This window comes from Peromyscus eremicus, chromosome 3 (assembly GCF_949786415.1).
Source record: "Peromyscus eremicus chromosome 3, PerEre_H2_v1, whole genome shotgun sequence".
Taxonomy (NCBI): Eukaryota; Metazoa; Chordata; class Mammalia; order Rodentia; family Cricetidae; genus Peromyscus; species Peromyscus eremicus.
In genome coordinates this window covers 38,758,882-38,775,605 of record NC_081418.1, presented here as the reverse complement: position 1 = coordinate 38,775,605, position 16,724 = coordinate 38,758,882, and positions in this window count along the sequence as shown.

The window sequence follows — 16,724 nt, the reverse complement described above, 5'->3', positions numbered from 1 at the left end:
CAATCAATAAAAGATTTGTGTTCTACTAAATCAAAGCAGTATTGGAGTTGTGTCTAAGTTCTTTGAACAATCAATGGAAAGAAAAATATAGTGACTAAATGCCCCGTCCTGCGGGCCAGGTTATTTGATGAGACCCGAGGAGGCACCTCCTGAAAGATCAATAGGGGCGAGAGAGAAAGAAGACCAGGCGCGTTAAGGAAGACAGAGTCAGTCTGAGTTGCGTCAAGGTCTCATTTATTGACTGGGTGTTGAGGCTTATAAACAGGGCTTCAGGTAGGGAGGGGGAGCAGGGGAAGCAGGGAGATAAGAATGGAAAATTCCTAAGGGAGGGTGAGGTCGCTTTGGTCCCAGGCCCCTGCAGCTGGCTGATTAGCAAGTACTCCAGGAAGTTGTACAGCCCACTGTTAGGCCAGGAACTTCCTGCCTTTGTAAGGCTTGATAAAGTAAGGACACCGCTGTCCGGAATCGGTCCCCAACAACTAAAATGAATAATAATGTGCAAGGTGTCCTTATGTAACAACAGCTTGAACAATCATGCACACAATGAAAAAATTTTAAAGTTGAATGAGCCATTTTAAAACACTTTAATGAGCCAAAGTGTTTGAAGGTGTCCTTAAATCCTAATATGTATTGTACATATTCTTCTCAAAAGCCAATGTTTTTATTCACCAGTAAATTCTGAACTACTAGTAGAACACAAATAGATACTTAAATATTAAATACTTGTGAATGTGTAAGTAAGTGAGTAAATACTTAGGACATATTTTATTATATTATCTGAATGAAAAATTCAACAATCATAGCTTGAATGGATTAACACCTCTATTATGGGTTGTTTTTAACAATGTTCTAATTTACTTGTGATAAATGAATGCAGATATTGATTATTTTGCCTGAAGATATATCTATTAAGGTTGGCAGCATTAGAACTAGTCCATTTGGCCTGAGAGACCCATGTCTTAAGTCCTTACTCCACAAGCAACTGATTTTGTTGCTTCTTTTTCCTAATACGCTCCAAATTGTGAAGCATAATTCGAAGATAATTGCTGAATATACCCTTGTACATGTGTCAAAACTCACTGATAAATGTGTCAAAATGCACCTGCCATTAATGATCAAGTTGAATATGTAATGCTGGGAGCATTTATTGGGTTTGACATATTCATATAAACCAGTATTGAAGCTGATATGGTTATCACTGGCTGATCAAAATTCTCAGTTTTCTCCTGCTTTAAAATTATTCGGAATCTTAAATGTTGTATTTGTAATGCTAAAAACGAGGTATAATCATCTTCTAAGGCACCCTTGAGAATTCTGAATGTTGATCTCCCTCTCTGTCAGTATTGAGAAAACCTAGTTCACATTGACAAGATTTAGCAGTTTTAAAAGGAAAATAAAGTAACAAGAATGTCAGTTCCTCCCCCAGTGGGTCACAGGCAGTCTGATTCATCTTTTGATGACATTCACTGCCTGCTCCAGCCAAGCTCCCCTTCCAGCTGCAACCTGATGCCAAGTCTCCTGGATGCAGACCAGCCTGATCCTCCCCTGGAACCAGAAAGGGCTCAGCGAGTGATCTTATGGGGCACATTTTCTAGTGATATTTAGTTCCTCATCTGAGTAAAAAATGTCAGCGACCTCTTGGGCACCATTTAGAATATCAAGAGATACCAACTGCCACCAGTCAAGCTGAGCTACAGCCAGCTCTGCTCCCCTAATTGTCCCAAGTAACTTTGGGCTGAGGTTTCTTGGTGTAAACATGTCTTTTCCCCAGTAATTTAACTCAACACCATTTTCTAAGTTCATCACTCATTTCTCCCTGGTAATGCTCATTGCTGGCAAAAACAAAACAAAACAAACAACAAAAAAACAAATCCCTACCATAAACATGTGAATCAGTAGCTATTATATCACCCAGAATTTACTTGGGTTGAGTTAGAGATCATAAACCACACATGAAGCAGAGCCAAGAAAAATAATTCAAGGGTGGTTTACCAAGCTCAAGCCTCTGCTACTCCAGTTAGCATCTAATTATGAAGGAACGAAGACAAAGGGATGGCATTCAATATTATAGCTTAAACAGTGAGGCAGGCTGAAAGACTTAGAGAACTCCGGCCCTCAGAGACATAAGCTCTGCCATTTCTCTGCCAGATCTCGATGAGAAGAAAAATCTGCCAAACTGCTGAATCATGGCTTTGGCTTTGTTTTTAAGACTAACTGAAGATTTCTAATTGTCCTCGAATATTCATTACTCTTCCCTTATACAATAGACACCCAGTATTTAGTGGAACACATGCTTACATGGAAAAAAGACCCCGTTTCCTTGAAATCAGCAGGTTAAAGAGACATCTGAATTCTTCTGCTCATTACAGCACTACTTAAGTTAGGTAAGTAATGGAACTAACTGAGGAGTCAATCTGTTCGCCAGAAAATGTGGCACAGTCACAATGGGATATTTTCCAGTATTTGAAAGATTTAAATTATGTTGCTTGGGAGAACCTGAATGGATTTGGATGTCATCATACCTAGTGAAATAAGCCAGGCACACAACAACAAGTATACAACTATAAAATATAAAACCGTAAACCTTAAGAAATAAATCTTCATTACCATTCTGCAACAGATTCCTAGAAACCACATGGAAGTCAAGATCTATATTTGTTAGTCACTTGAATTTCGTTTTTGTGTAAAACTGCAGATCGAACTCAGGGCCCTATGTACACAAGGCAAGCATTCTACCAGCTGAACCACGGAACCATGTTCAAGCCCTTAAAGTCAAGATGTATAAGAGAACATAATTATTATCCTCTATAATAACTTTGTCTTGATTGTCAGCTTGGTTTGATCAATACTTTCTACTGAAGTATGCCAATGTTTCCCTCTGGAAGGGAATTTTCATAGAAGATTAGATAGTGAAGCTCTGGTCTAACCAACTTATAAAACTCTCAATAGATTCATAGTACACATTATTTAGTGATGTTTAAAAAGTAAGAGATGAAGCCATTGGAGGAAGTAAGTGTCCGGGGATATGTCAGTTTCACTATATTTCTGCTCACAACTCTCTCTCCTTCCTATCTGCCAGGATGTAAGATGCTTGCTTGGTTATGTCTCTTCTATCATGGTGGACCAAACATTCTGAAAACATTAGCCAAAATAAATCTCCCTTTCCTTAAGGTTCTCCCTCAAATATTTTGGTTTCACTAGTGACAGCCTGGTGTTACAACTTTCATCAGAGTTAAATACATTCTGTGGAAGATGAGGTTAATTAAATGAAGAGACAGGCCATTCATTCAGAGACAATGCTTATAAATATAATACATAGGGATCACATACAGAGTAGAGTGACCTCTCTCAGCCCCTGCCATCCTACAGCTCAATTTGTATATACATATCGATAATGTCAAATCCTGGTGAGGTTGTAAACTAACTGGATTTCTCATACATTGCTAGTTAATGTGTACACAATGTGAACACTGAAGAATTCACCCTGTCTTTTTTCTAGTTCTATACCTATATTTGCCATATGACTCAGCTCAGAATTCTGGGCAATTATCTTGGATAAATGAGCATCTGTTTATATGCAAGTCTGCACATGAATATTTATATCAGCTTTATTTGTTACACCTCAAATTGAAATGATTCAAGTGTCCTTCTGTGAGAATGACTGAACAAAAAAAATGGTGATGTATACAGAAAACAGAAAACCATTGGGTGATAAATCCTAATACATTTGATGAATTGATTGTATATGAGGATATTATGCTTAGAGAAAAAAATCTAGTCTTAAGAGCTAGTTCACTGTGTGATGTTCTTAATCAAGTAATCATGAAGTATACAAGGATAGAGAATCAGTGATTATGAGGATTTATGGAAGAAAAGTCCAGGTGTGACTACACAAGGGATAGCATGGAGCAGGCAGATTGGAGTGGCAGGACAGTCCTGTATCTTCTTTCTGAAGAGTCCATGAATCTATTTATGTGACAACTGTCATAGGAATAGTCAGTCACACTTACCAGTAACAGTGAATGAAGAATGAAGCATAATGAGACCTGAGCAAAGTCTACAGTCTGGGTAATATACTATTCTAATTAATCTTTTGAATTTAAAGTGATCTATAGTTTTATGAGCCATCCCATTTAGTACAGTTTGGTCACAGGTTCACAAGACCTCTTTGTGATATTTTCATAAGTCCTTGTTAGTCTTTGTTTATAATTGTTTCAATTTAAATGTATATATTTGTAGTGATATATTGTGTACCCTAATAAACTTGCCTGAGGATCAGAGGACAAAGCCAGCCACTATATTAAACATTGAGGTCAGACAGTGGTAGCACATGCCTTTAATCCTAGCATTCAGGAGGCAGAGATCCATCTGGATCTCTATGAGGTCAAGGGCACACAGGAAACAGAACCAGGCATGGTGGCACACGTCCTTAATCCCAACACTAGGAAGGAAGGAAGATGGCAGGGCACAGAAAGGTATATAAGGTGTGAGTAAACAGGAAGTCTCTCTCTTTAGACTGAGGATTTTGTAGAGGTAAGAACTTGTGGCTGGCTTGCTCTGCTTTTCTGATCTTAAACAATTAAATATGATGCACCCTACTTTATGCAATGCCTTCGATTGTATATGGATGATATTGTTGATAAAACAAAGATTGATTTCAAAGACAAAAGAAGCAAGATCCAAGTGTAACGGAGTTAAAGATGCTTTCAGGGTGAGAACTTCTGTTAAAAGATAGCAAAGTGAGAGTTAAGAGAGAGCAGCATACACAACAGATAACTGAAATTCTGGTGTATCCGTTTATAATTGTTCTTGTTTATATATGCCTTGCTTATGTCAAATTTATTTTGGATTTCTATTCCCCACTGATCATAATAGTTGGACTATTGAAAATATTAGCTGTATTTTATTATGATATATTAAAACAAAATCACAGGTAGCTGCATTTGATATTGAATTAAATATAAATAGCTTGTTATATCAAAAATTAATCAAATATAATTAGCATTTCTTTCTAAGGCTATGCTGAGAACTGGGAGCTGCTTGTTTTTTGTTAAGACTTTTCAAAACAATTGTGTGTACATGTGCATATATATGTAAGTGTGTTCCATGTTGAGTGTCTGTGCATGTAGGGGGTGTGTGGGCGTGGGTGTGTATGGGTCCATGCACAAGTGTCAATGGAGGCCAGAAGAGCATGTCGCTTCCTCTGGAGATGGAGTAATAGAGGATTATGAGCCTCATAATGTGAATGCTGGCAAATGAACTCTGATTCTCTGGAAGAACAAGAAGCGCTGTTAACCACTGAGCCATATCTTCATTCTCAGGATCCAGTTCTACAGTTTTCCTTACTTGTTTATTGGATTCCAGATGATATTCTTGGCTTCTTCTAATCATGGTCTCATCATTGAAAACCATATGACTAATGAAGACTGTATTGAATCCAATGAATAGTTTTTCTACTTAGAGTATACTATGAATTAGGGGTACTACTTTCTAGGGCTCATAGACTCTTACCTGGACTGTGTAGTACAAATTCCCTTTGAGACTGAATTTCTATCTTTGCTGTTGTTTTCTCCAACTTGGCAAGAGTTCAACTGGGAAGAGAGACTCTCAATTGAGAAAGTGCCTCCATAAAATTAGTCTGTGGTATGTCTGTGGGCATTTTCTTGAATAATTATTGACATTGGAGAGTTCAGCTGACAGTAGGCAGTTCCATCCTCAGGAGGTGATCCTCAGTTGTATAAGATAGCAGGATGAGCAAACCACAAGGAGCAGGCAAAAGTCTGCACACTCCTCAATGGCCTCTATTTCATTTCCTGCCTCCAGATTCCTGCCTCTAGTTCCTTCCTTGACTCATCTCAGTGATAGATTGTGATCTGGAGCTTGTTCAATGATGTGAATCCTCCCCCCACCCCCACCCCCACACAAGTTGGCTTTGGTCAGTGTTTTTACCATAGCAGACGGCTAATAAGGAGACTTAGTCTAAACAAAGATAAAATTTTTGTTGACTAACTGATTTGTGTTCAGCATTATACCCTGATTCCACGGCATTCTCTTTCATACATTTAAATAAACAAGTTTAATATTTTATCAATTTTAATTAAGTCTTTTTGTCTTTATGGAAGTTGATCTCCACTGAGATTCATTTCTCAGTGCCAGTCTTTCAATACAAAGTGGCTGATAACAGTGACTAGGGAGTACCACTGGTCACGGGAAGGTTGCCCTCGGCACCCCGTCACCCTCACAATTGCCTTAATTTATACATCATTTGTGATTTTGAGAATTTTGCATCAAGTGGATTTCCAAGTCTTATTTCACATTTTATTTTTTCCACCCACAATGAGATATGACTCTAAAATATGTTTTTACGTCATTATTTTAAAATTCTTTTAGTTGTATATGACATAGTTCAGAGTACTAAATATTATTCATTCTTTTTTCCATATTAATTTGAACACAGTTTTGATCTACTATATATTTTTTATTCACAAGCATAAGAATGATCATAGATGTAAGCAGTCCAATTAATGGGTTAACTTATATCTTTTACCACAGGATGGTGTAACTATCTTATTAAGAACTGGATTCTCCCCTTGTTATTTACAACAGATCATAGTTGTCCACTAATTACACCTTTTTTCATTTATTTTAGTTATGAACAAATATCAGAGGGTCATAATAGACATATCCCAAATAAGTGATTTTTACTTGTCTCAGTTTAAAAATTACTGCTTCTAATGATAGTGTCCCTAATAATGAATAAAATTTAAGCCAATACCCACCTCTCAGTAAGTGACCACCCCTATTTGTAGATACAGGCTGGTAATTTTCTTGCTTGTTTTATGGTGCAGAAAGTAAGCCCAACAGCATTCTCTATATTTATTAAACTGTGTTAAGTGAATAATTAAATGCATACATGAAGAAAATGAATGGCAGAGGGAGAAGCTTGCTTCCTATCAACAAGAAAACTATAATTCTGGCATGTCTTTTCTAGTGTAACAAGTTGTTTATCATGGCATAACAGGGTTGGATAATTGCTTTCTGGGGAAAATTTGGATTTAAGAAGGTGAAAGTATTACCCATAATGATAAATGTTATGAATCCATTATTAATTCATGATACATTGCTGCAGTAGAAAATTTTGTGCTGAATTATCCTTCTTTTCTTTCAAATGTATAATTCATCTTATTCATTTAAATTAATGAATTTACTTAATGCAGCTTTTATTGGCATATATTCAAATAAATGGAACTGGGTTTGATAGGGTCATTTTTTCATGTGTTAATATTGAAATAGAATTATTTGATTTTCATCCTTTCTTTAACCCCTCCTCTAATGTTTCCCATGTTACTTTCCCCCAATTTCAAGTTGGTAGCCTCTTTTTCTTTATTATTGTTACAAATATACCTATGTTTTATGTGTGCTTATGCACACACACACACACACACACACACACACACACACCGTGCTGCATCCATTTTTTGCTGTCTGTGTGTAAATGGTTTCAAGGCTGTTCACTCTGCATTGGACAACCAATAAGTGGATTTATCCCTGGGAGAGGCTAACTCTTCTTTAAGCAGTCATTACTTGCCCAGAGTGAGACCTCAGGAAATAGGCTCTTTTCAAAATATCATGTTCCTAATATTGCAATCGATTCACTTTTATTTGTGGGCTATTTCTGTGAGAGATTCAGTGGGTAAGAGCATTTGATATGCAAGCATGAGGACCCAAGTTCAAAGCAAACTTCCTGGTGTTCTGGTTCTTACAATTTCCACCTCTTCTTCTACAACATTCCTCGATATATGTACGAGTTGTACTGTAGATGTGTCCGTGGGGGCTGAGTTCCTCCTGACCTGTTGATCTCTGTGTTGTGTCCTGTTGTGTTTGTCTGTGATGGTTTCCATTTGCTGTGTAGAGAGGTTTCTTTGATGAACGGTGGTAGGTACACTTATCTACGGATTTAAGGATTAGACATTGAATATAGTACAGAATTATGCTGGTATAGCAAAATGGCAATTTCTTTTCGAAGGCCCATGACCTCACTAATCCCAAGAAGCAGGCTAGGTTTATGGTACCAGTCATAATTTTTCCTCTGTTGAGTGGGCTTCAAACCCAATTAGGCAGCTGGTGGTTGACACCACCATGCAAGTACCTCTTATTATACCTTTATGCTTATGTTGCCATACCAGCAGTTGTCACGGTTTACATGTGTTGCGGGTGGGTAGGACTGTGTAATTGCTTCCCTCCCTGTGAAGTTTGTGTAGTATTTTTTTTTTTTTGTTAAGCCATATGGGCCAATTAATCCCCACAAGAACCATAAACCAACAAAAAATGCAACACCAGCTATGAGAAGTCACCTTTCAAGTGGTTGGTCAGGCTAGTTCCAGTGATTCCAAAAACATAGAGTATAGAAATATCCCTTGGCTGTCTCTCATGTGTTGAGGGTGGGTTCCTACTGCAGAAGACACTGTACACGTAGGACACAAAAAGTCATCACACAAAAAGTCAGTGATCTGCTCGGGAGGCAGAGCCAGGTGGATCTCTGTGAGTTCAAGGCTAGCCTGGTATACTGAGCGAGATCCAAGATAGGCACCCAAACTGCACTGAGAAACCCTGTCTCAAAAAAACAAACAAAAAAAGGTCAGTGTTCTACAAGTGCTATTTCATTGTCTTCGCATCTAATCAATCTGGATCTCTCAGAAATGAGGAATATTTCTAGAAAGTTTTGAGAGATTGGCCATCATATACTGTACTACCTCAAAACAAACAAACAAAAGGAGAAAATAAACAGCAAAATAAAACATCTTTCCAAACAAATAATAGCATTATTTCATATTATAACCTAATCAAATTCTAACATATGTCCTATAACTAACCCATACTTAAAGTTGAGTTACTTCATGTAAATTGAAAATTTTAACATGTGTGACACAGGTGTGTAACACAAATTTTAAAAGGTCTTATTAAAAAAAAACAGAGCCAGATATTGGGGTGAAGGTTGAAAGATTAGAGAAACAGAACAAGCCACAGCCAACCTTACCTCACCAACTCCTTAGCTAATCCTGTTTCCAGGAATCCTCAGACAGAAAGCCTCTGAGTCCTTACCCCTGAGGGTCTCAGTTGAACTGCTTTAAAAAGCCTCTAGTTCCTGGTCCTTATGTCTTTATATACCTTTCTCCTTCCTGCCATTACTTCCTAGGATTAGAGGCATGTGTCCTTCCTGAGCAAATTATGAGATCTCAAGTGCTAGGATTATGTGCCACCACTGCCTGGGTCTGTTCCCAGTGTGACCTTGAACTCACAGAGATCCAAAGGGATCTCTGCCTCCCAAGTGATAGGATTAAAGGTGTGTGCCACCACGCCTGACCTCTATGTCTAATTTGGTGGCTGGCGCTGTCCTCTGATCCCCAGATAAGTTTTATTGGGGTGCACAAATAAAATATCACCACATAGTTGCTATTTCCATGAACAATAAAATATACCAATTCTCTTCCAAAATTACCCCAAATGTTAAATTTCTTCTGTTATATGCAGGCACTTATGATGATGCATATAGGAATATAGTTTTTGGTGGAAAAGTGATTAATCAAGTCTGAGTCTCATATCTGACCTTGCTATGAGCCTTTTAAACAGGTAAGGTCTTCTGCAGCAGTCCCATGCAGTGACTTAATGGTTAGATAACAGATGATTTGGCTAGAAGTTCTCTATGCAAGCAACATTCAAATAAAGCTAATGAAGGAAATCTGTACTTTTTAGATTTTCAGCACATGGAACTAGAAAAGACACTACAAATATTCATAATTGAGCTGAGGAGATGGCTTGGTGGGTAAGCTCATTTACTATACAAGCATGAGGACCTGAGAGTTCAAATCTCCTGAACCTCAAGCTTTAAAAACCTAGCATGGTTGCACATGCCTATAATTCTAACGTTAGGGGAGGAGGTAGGTATAGGTAGATCCTGAGAGTTTGCTGCACGGTCAACCTTACAGTAAACAATGAATATTCAATTTCCATAAGAGACTCTACTTAAGAATAAGTAAAACAGCCACAGAAAAGGATAACTATGTCCTCTTCTGGCCTCTGAATATACATTTATGTTTGTACGTACCTGTAAACATATGTGTGTATGTACCTCCCACTTCCAACCCAACCCCCATACAAAATATATCCATAACCTCAGATGTGGCACTAATTTCCATGCGCAAATAGTTTTAAACTATTTTCTTCATTTGCTCAGTTATTAGCTTCAAGAATAACTAGGAACTAGCTGGATAAGGTCCAAGAAATTACTGATTCATAAATTATTAGCTGTAGGGAAAAGTAGCAACTTCATATTTGCTGCTTATTTTGCCATATTTTAATAGGGCATTTGAATTCCATTTTTAATGTGTATTGTATCTTAAGTTTGGAGAAGAGGGGAATAGATTTCATAGATGTTTTCAAAGTGTTTTTCTAATATAAAGCAGTTATTCTAATCTAGAAAGAAATATTAGGAGGTAATAAGGAAAAAAGCGTTTGGTGCATAATAATGAAAGATATTTTTGCTTTTAAATGGAGTTATATCTTTGAGTGGCTTACATTCAAAGGGAAAAAAAGATCAGTATAACAACCTAAAACATAGATGGCAACAGTTTTTCTTTTTCTTTTCTTCCATCATGAATTTCACAATGAGTGAGAGAGGGTAGGAACTTGAGACACTGTAAGAGTGGATTTCACTCTCATGTGTTTGGGAACTAGCCCTTTGAGATAAAAATATAAGAAGGTTAGCAAAACTCATCCTTCAGGTGGCACCTGGGATGGCACATTACGGACACTATCTTTTCCCCTCTTAATCTGCCTTTTGAATGCCTTTCTTTAAAAACTGTCACAATTTTATTTAATTCATTCATTTAATGTGTGTGTGGGAGTGTGGGGGTGTGCCATGGCATGAGCATAGACGTCAGAGGACAACTGTCAAGAGCAAATTCTCTCTCATTCTAGGTGATCCCACCAGATCTCCAGGCTTAGCTACAGACAAGCAAGCCATCTATCTCAAGATCCCACCAGCCTTCCTTTTTGACACTCCCCTACCCTCCAGCTATCCTCAAGATTTTGGTGATTTTTTTAAAAGATTTTTTAGTTAAAATAATAGCCAGATCTGAGAGGTGCTGGGATACGAAGAGAATGTTTGCATTGTCCTATAGGAGAAATCTGTATGGAAAAGCATTATCCAAATTAGAATTGACAGGAGATCAGAACCCTGCAAGAGGAAAACAAGTGTCCACGAGGCAGCACAAAGCACAGCTGAATATATTAAGGACTCTCAAAAATGAGGAGAGAAAAGCCTGGCTTGTGCTGAGCAGCTGTGTGGTGGTATTGTGTTCCCCGAAATATTATGCACGCTAATAAACTTATCTGGGGTCAGAGAACAGAGCAGCCACAATATTAAACATAGAGGTTAGGCAGTGGTAGCACACGCCTTTAATCCTAGCATCCCAGAGGCAGAAATCCCTCTGGATCTCTGTGAGTTCAAGGCCACATTGGAAACAGCCAGGCATGGTGACTCATGCCTTTAATCCCAGGGAGTGAGGCAGAAAGCAGAAAGATATACAAGGCGCGAGGACCAGAAACTAGAAGCATTTGGCTGGTTAAGCTTTCAGGCTTTGGAGCAACAGTTCAGCTGAGATTCATTCTGGATGAGGACTCAGAGGCTTCCAGTCTGAGGAAACAGGATCAGCTGAGGAACTGGTGAGGTGAGGTGGCTTTGGCTTGTTCTGCTTCTCTGATCTTCCAGCATTCACCCCAATAACTGGCCTCGGGTTTGATTTTATTAATAAGAACTTTTAAGATTTCTTCTACACAGCTGTGACAGAGAAAGCTTGGATATAAAAGGATGAGACAGAAAAATTAGGCAGAGACTTCCAAGATCAGGCGTACAAGAATATCTGATTCAATGGATTGATTGTTTAAATAAAATTGTACAACTCGTTTTGATAAAAAGCTGTCATTCAAATACAAGTTTCTAGGGAGGCTAATGCTTAGGAAACTTGTCATTATTTGTTAGGGTAAATCCTTTGAAAAATAATTATATTGAGTTTGGGTTGGTTGTTGATTTCTGCCAATATATATTTTAAATACAAATGGCATTATTGTGAGACACAGCTACTTGGAGCACAATAATTAGCCTGTGACTAATTGATTCAGAGACTCAATTTGAGAGGGAAGAGAGCAAAGTATACCCCATGGGGTTTAAGGCTTTAGGACATCTAAGCAGTGATGACAAAACAATGCTGAGTGATTAATCAATCTAATAAATTAGATTAATGCAGCCAGGCAACTTGGATAATATGGTGGAAATACTTTCATTTTCTTCAACAGCAAGTATTTTTACCTGTAATTGTTCTTAATTAGCCAAATAAATGAATTAGCTGTTTTATTCTTCCCATGTGTGGATTTTCTTGACTTATTTAGCTTCTCTCTGTATGCTGAAGATTTTATTTCTGAAAAGAGTCTACCATATCCCCTGCCTTTGTTGGTGATTATATAAAAATTTGTCCCTGCCCTGTACTTTTCCCTATAAAATATGTATCATTTCAATTATCTCTTGCTTCTTCCTTCTTCATCTTAACAGTATAAATATATTTGATGATAACCACACATAGATCGTGACCTTGATGTTCCTGCTTAAATCTCACTTTATCTCTTTCATAAATTTTTCACTTAGTTTGTCTATACATTTATCTTAATTAGCTTGCATTTCCTTCCCTTAAATGTATCTCTATCGTGTTTGCTGTGACTAGGACAAGTGGTGGATAACAGTGCTATTTTAAGTAAGTATGAGTCAGATAGTTGTGGCCCAGGAAAGCTGTGTTTTTCTCTCCTCCTTGAGAGTCCAAGGACCAGGAAAGGACAAAGAAAGTTATTAGAGTGAGACCTAGTCCTTCCTAAGGGAGGCAAGCATTAAAGTTACTCCTAAAGTTTGTTTTACTATCAAAATAATTGTTCCTTTATTATGAAGATGCTAAATCAAGTGTTTGTATAATTTTCAGTAATAGTCACATATTTATGGGGACCTTATTGATATGGTGAAACTAGTACTTATTTTGTGGGGATCAGGAAGTAGAGTTATCAAAATTCAGTCAGGAGGAAATTAGAGAAGAGAAAAAGTTGTTGTTTTAGCTAAGAAAAAAATGACCTGACACATAAGAGTGCTTGATTTTCCTATTGCTCTGATGTCACGACAACAGTGATAGTAAGGCAAGACCGGAGCCGTTTTCTCCCATGCAGCTGAAGGCTTTTGTAAAGTTAGTTTTGTGCTGTGTGGTAAGATGTGCTGTGTATAGAGAATCATTGCTGAGCATGAGGTGTTAGTATGTTTAGACACACACATTTATAACAATTTTCTTAATCTATATCATTTTTTGCTGAAATCCTATTTTATTTCTCTGTAGCCCCCCGATGTGATTTGTTGACTGTCTCTATTCTCATGCTTTATAAGATTCCTAAATACTTGTTACTTGCTTTATTACTATGAGTTGTGAGTCTGTAGCTTCCATAAATCTTTTCTTTCTAGCAAAATGAAACTGTGGTTGACTATATCCATCTAATCCTATTGTTGGTTATAAGATAAGTGTATATGATAACACAAAAGAAGCAAATCTGTAGGTTTATCAGAAATATCCTTTTAACTAGCAAACTAAAGCCCCAGAATTTTTTTAAGTCACCTAATTTTAAATGTTCGTAGAACATTAAAAGGGATTTTACACAAATTGTTTTGTTTTGTAATACATTTTTATTTATTTGTTGACAATTTCACATTTGAAGACAATATATTTTGGTCACATTCTAACCCCACTACCTCACCCCCTACTGGAACACCTGCCCCACCACACTGAGGCTTCTCAACTCCCATGCACACTTCTTTTAAATCCACTGAGTCCAATTACTGCTGCCGATACCTGGATGAGTATAGGTGAATCCACTGGATCATGGGAAATCTACTAAAGTCTACGTCCCTGGAGAAAACTGATACTTGCTTTCATTCCATCCATCAGTCACTGATAGCTCCCAAGCTAAGGGTAAGGTTTCCCCATCTGTGTGGACTTCTGACTGACTTAGCTTGTGCAAGGTTTGTACAGGTAGCCATAGGGCCTTTGTCATTTCTGAGGACACTATTTTGCTATAATTTTCTCAACCATTTGACTTTTATGACTTTCTGGCCCCTCATCCTTGAAGCTCCCTGAACACCAAGAGAAGAGAGTATGATGTTATAGCTGTCTCATTTTGAGCTATAAATTCCAGAGGCCTTTATTCTTAGTGCTTTGATCAGTTATGACCCTCTGTATTAAATGCTGTTGACTCTGAAAAGAACCTTCTCCATGAAGGTTGATAGCTGTACTCATCTAAGGATATAAAGACAAGTGTCTAGAAGACACTTTGATACTATGTCCACTTAGCAAAATAGCAGTAGCAGATTTTCCACTAGGACCTATGACCTTCCCAACCATGTTTTCTTAGTCCGGTTTAAAATACCAGGCCTTCATTCTTTTTCATTGAGCAGACCTTCAATCTAATCAGAAAGTAATTGGAAGCCCCTTTAACAGTAATGCTGCTATGTGTGCATATCTAACCAGGCTGGTCACTGTACTTCACAAGAGCTGGGTAAGACTAAAGACTTCTCCCTGATTGCTTGTATAGCAATTCATGTTGAAAGCTAGCCAGCAGGGTAGAAATGAGGAAACAAGGAAAGTACCATACTTAAGCATCTGGTGTTTTAAACAATAGGAATTTACCATAATGTTTTGGTGAGAACCAATATAGAAGATAATAGCCTGTACTGTTTGGGGATGAGATCCCCTTGACTAATAACTCGAAGGGAAATATGCCACATCTGCACTGGACTTTTTGTTTAATAATTTGTGGCATTTGGGAGGAACAGCATTAACTACCTACACCCATTGTAGAGGGTAATTTAAATGTGGGTGGGTTTGTGTGTGTGTGTTCAAAACATCCAAATGTGTACATGTATGTATGTGTGTGTGTATATATGTGTGTGTGGTTTATAAAACAGTAGAGTTTATATTTATAAAATAGTATTTTTCCATATAGGTAACCCAGACTCAGAAAGACACATGCAATAATTCTCTCTCGTGTGCAGATTGTTGTTTCAAACTGTAGTTTATGTCTTTAATTTTGGGTATCTGTTTAATCCAGGACATTAGAACATGTCCATTGAGAGCGAGGATTTTAAGGAAGATGGAATGGTAGAATACAGGACACAGGTGCTGTGCAGGGTGCACTGGGCCTATGGGAATATTAAAAATGGAAGAGGGATAGGCTGTTAGGACACAGGAGCAGGTGGGGGAGAGGAAGAGTTCTTACCAAATGTCTTTGTTTTTCTAATTCAGAAACTGAAACGCAGAGATCTCAAAGGACTTTCCTGAGCTGTTGTGTCAGAGTAAAATCAACTGTAGGTTGTTTGACCTGGGTCTCTGCATCTATATACGTTCCTTGTGCTTTTTCTTGGGCTCTTTTCTTCTCTTTGTTTTGCCCTATTCTGGGTTATTTGTTTTTGTTTTGTCTTCTTTTTGTTTTTTAGATGCCTGTTTGTTTGAGAGACAGAAAGTGTGTGGATTCAGATAGGAGGGGTTGAGGGTATCTTGTAGGAGTTGGAGGCGGGGAACTGTAATTAATATATTGTATGAAAAAAATCTGTTTTCAATAATAAAAAAATTTCCCCATAATAATAAAGTTTTTATGAGATAAGTGTTTCCCTAAATGTAAACAAGACATATTGAGAACGCATTCCTAGTATTAAAACATAAATCTGTTTATGCATGCATTAATAAAATTTTCTACATTATTTTTACTTAACTTCTCTTGCTAGGAGTGTGTGGTAAGCCTACCTTCTCATCTCTGCCTCCTTAATATCCTCTGTGCTATGCCCAAGGACGAAAGAAATGATGACCATTTTATCTTGGATTTCTCTGTCTTTTACCTACCTGAGAGTCAACTCTGAAATTTTGATCAGTGAGCTTTTTGCTATTAAGGATTCTGTGAATTGAGTCCTCCAGATTACCCTGAAATGCACTTAATACAATAAGATGAACTGAAATTTTTACGGAGAAATTGATGCATTTGTCTCAGTGGAAAAATCCCGTTTTGAGTGCCCAAGGCAAAATAAGACTTCATTTCTATCTGTAAGTTTTCTTAGAAAAACCTAACGAAGCCCAAGAAAGATAGATGCCTTGGATGCATCTCAAAGATAAATTCAGAAAGGAAAGGGTACTAAAAGATCTTAAAATAGAATTATGATCACTTTTATTAAATAAACAAATGATGTGCAAAGACACCACTATGGAGTGATCTCTACCTCATGTGATTCTGCTTTTAGTTTTAAACTGTAAGTCATGTGGAGTCTCTAAATTCTATCAAAGAACTACAGCATCCACTGCGAGGATGCATTTCCCCTGCTGCAGTAGCTATCACTATGAACACCAGAAATGGCAATTCTAATACATTAGAAACATAGGTTGAATATTTGGGAGCACGGTTTTCTCTTCCTGTGTCTTACATTCAGCACTGTCTGAGATCCTGTACCAACAAAACCTACCACATAGGTCTGTTACTCAGCTGCCTTTGAATTCTTCCCAGCTCTGACACTCTGTGAGCTGACCACTTTTCCAAGTATGGTGCAGACAAATCATGAGGAAAAAGTTCACTTAAACTTGACAGAAGGCACCAGCTGC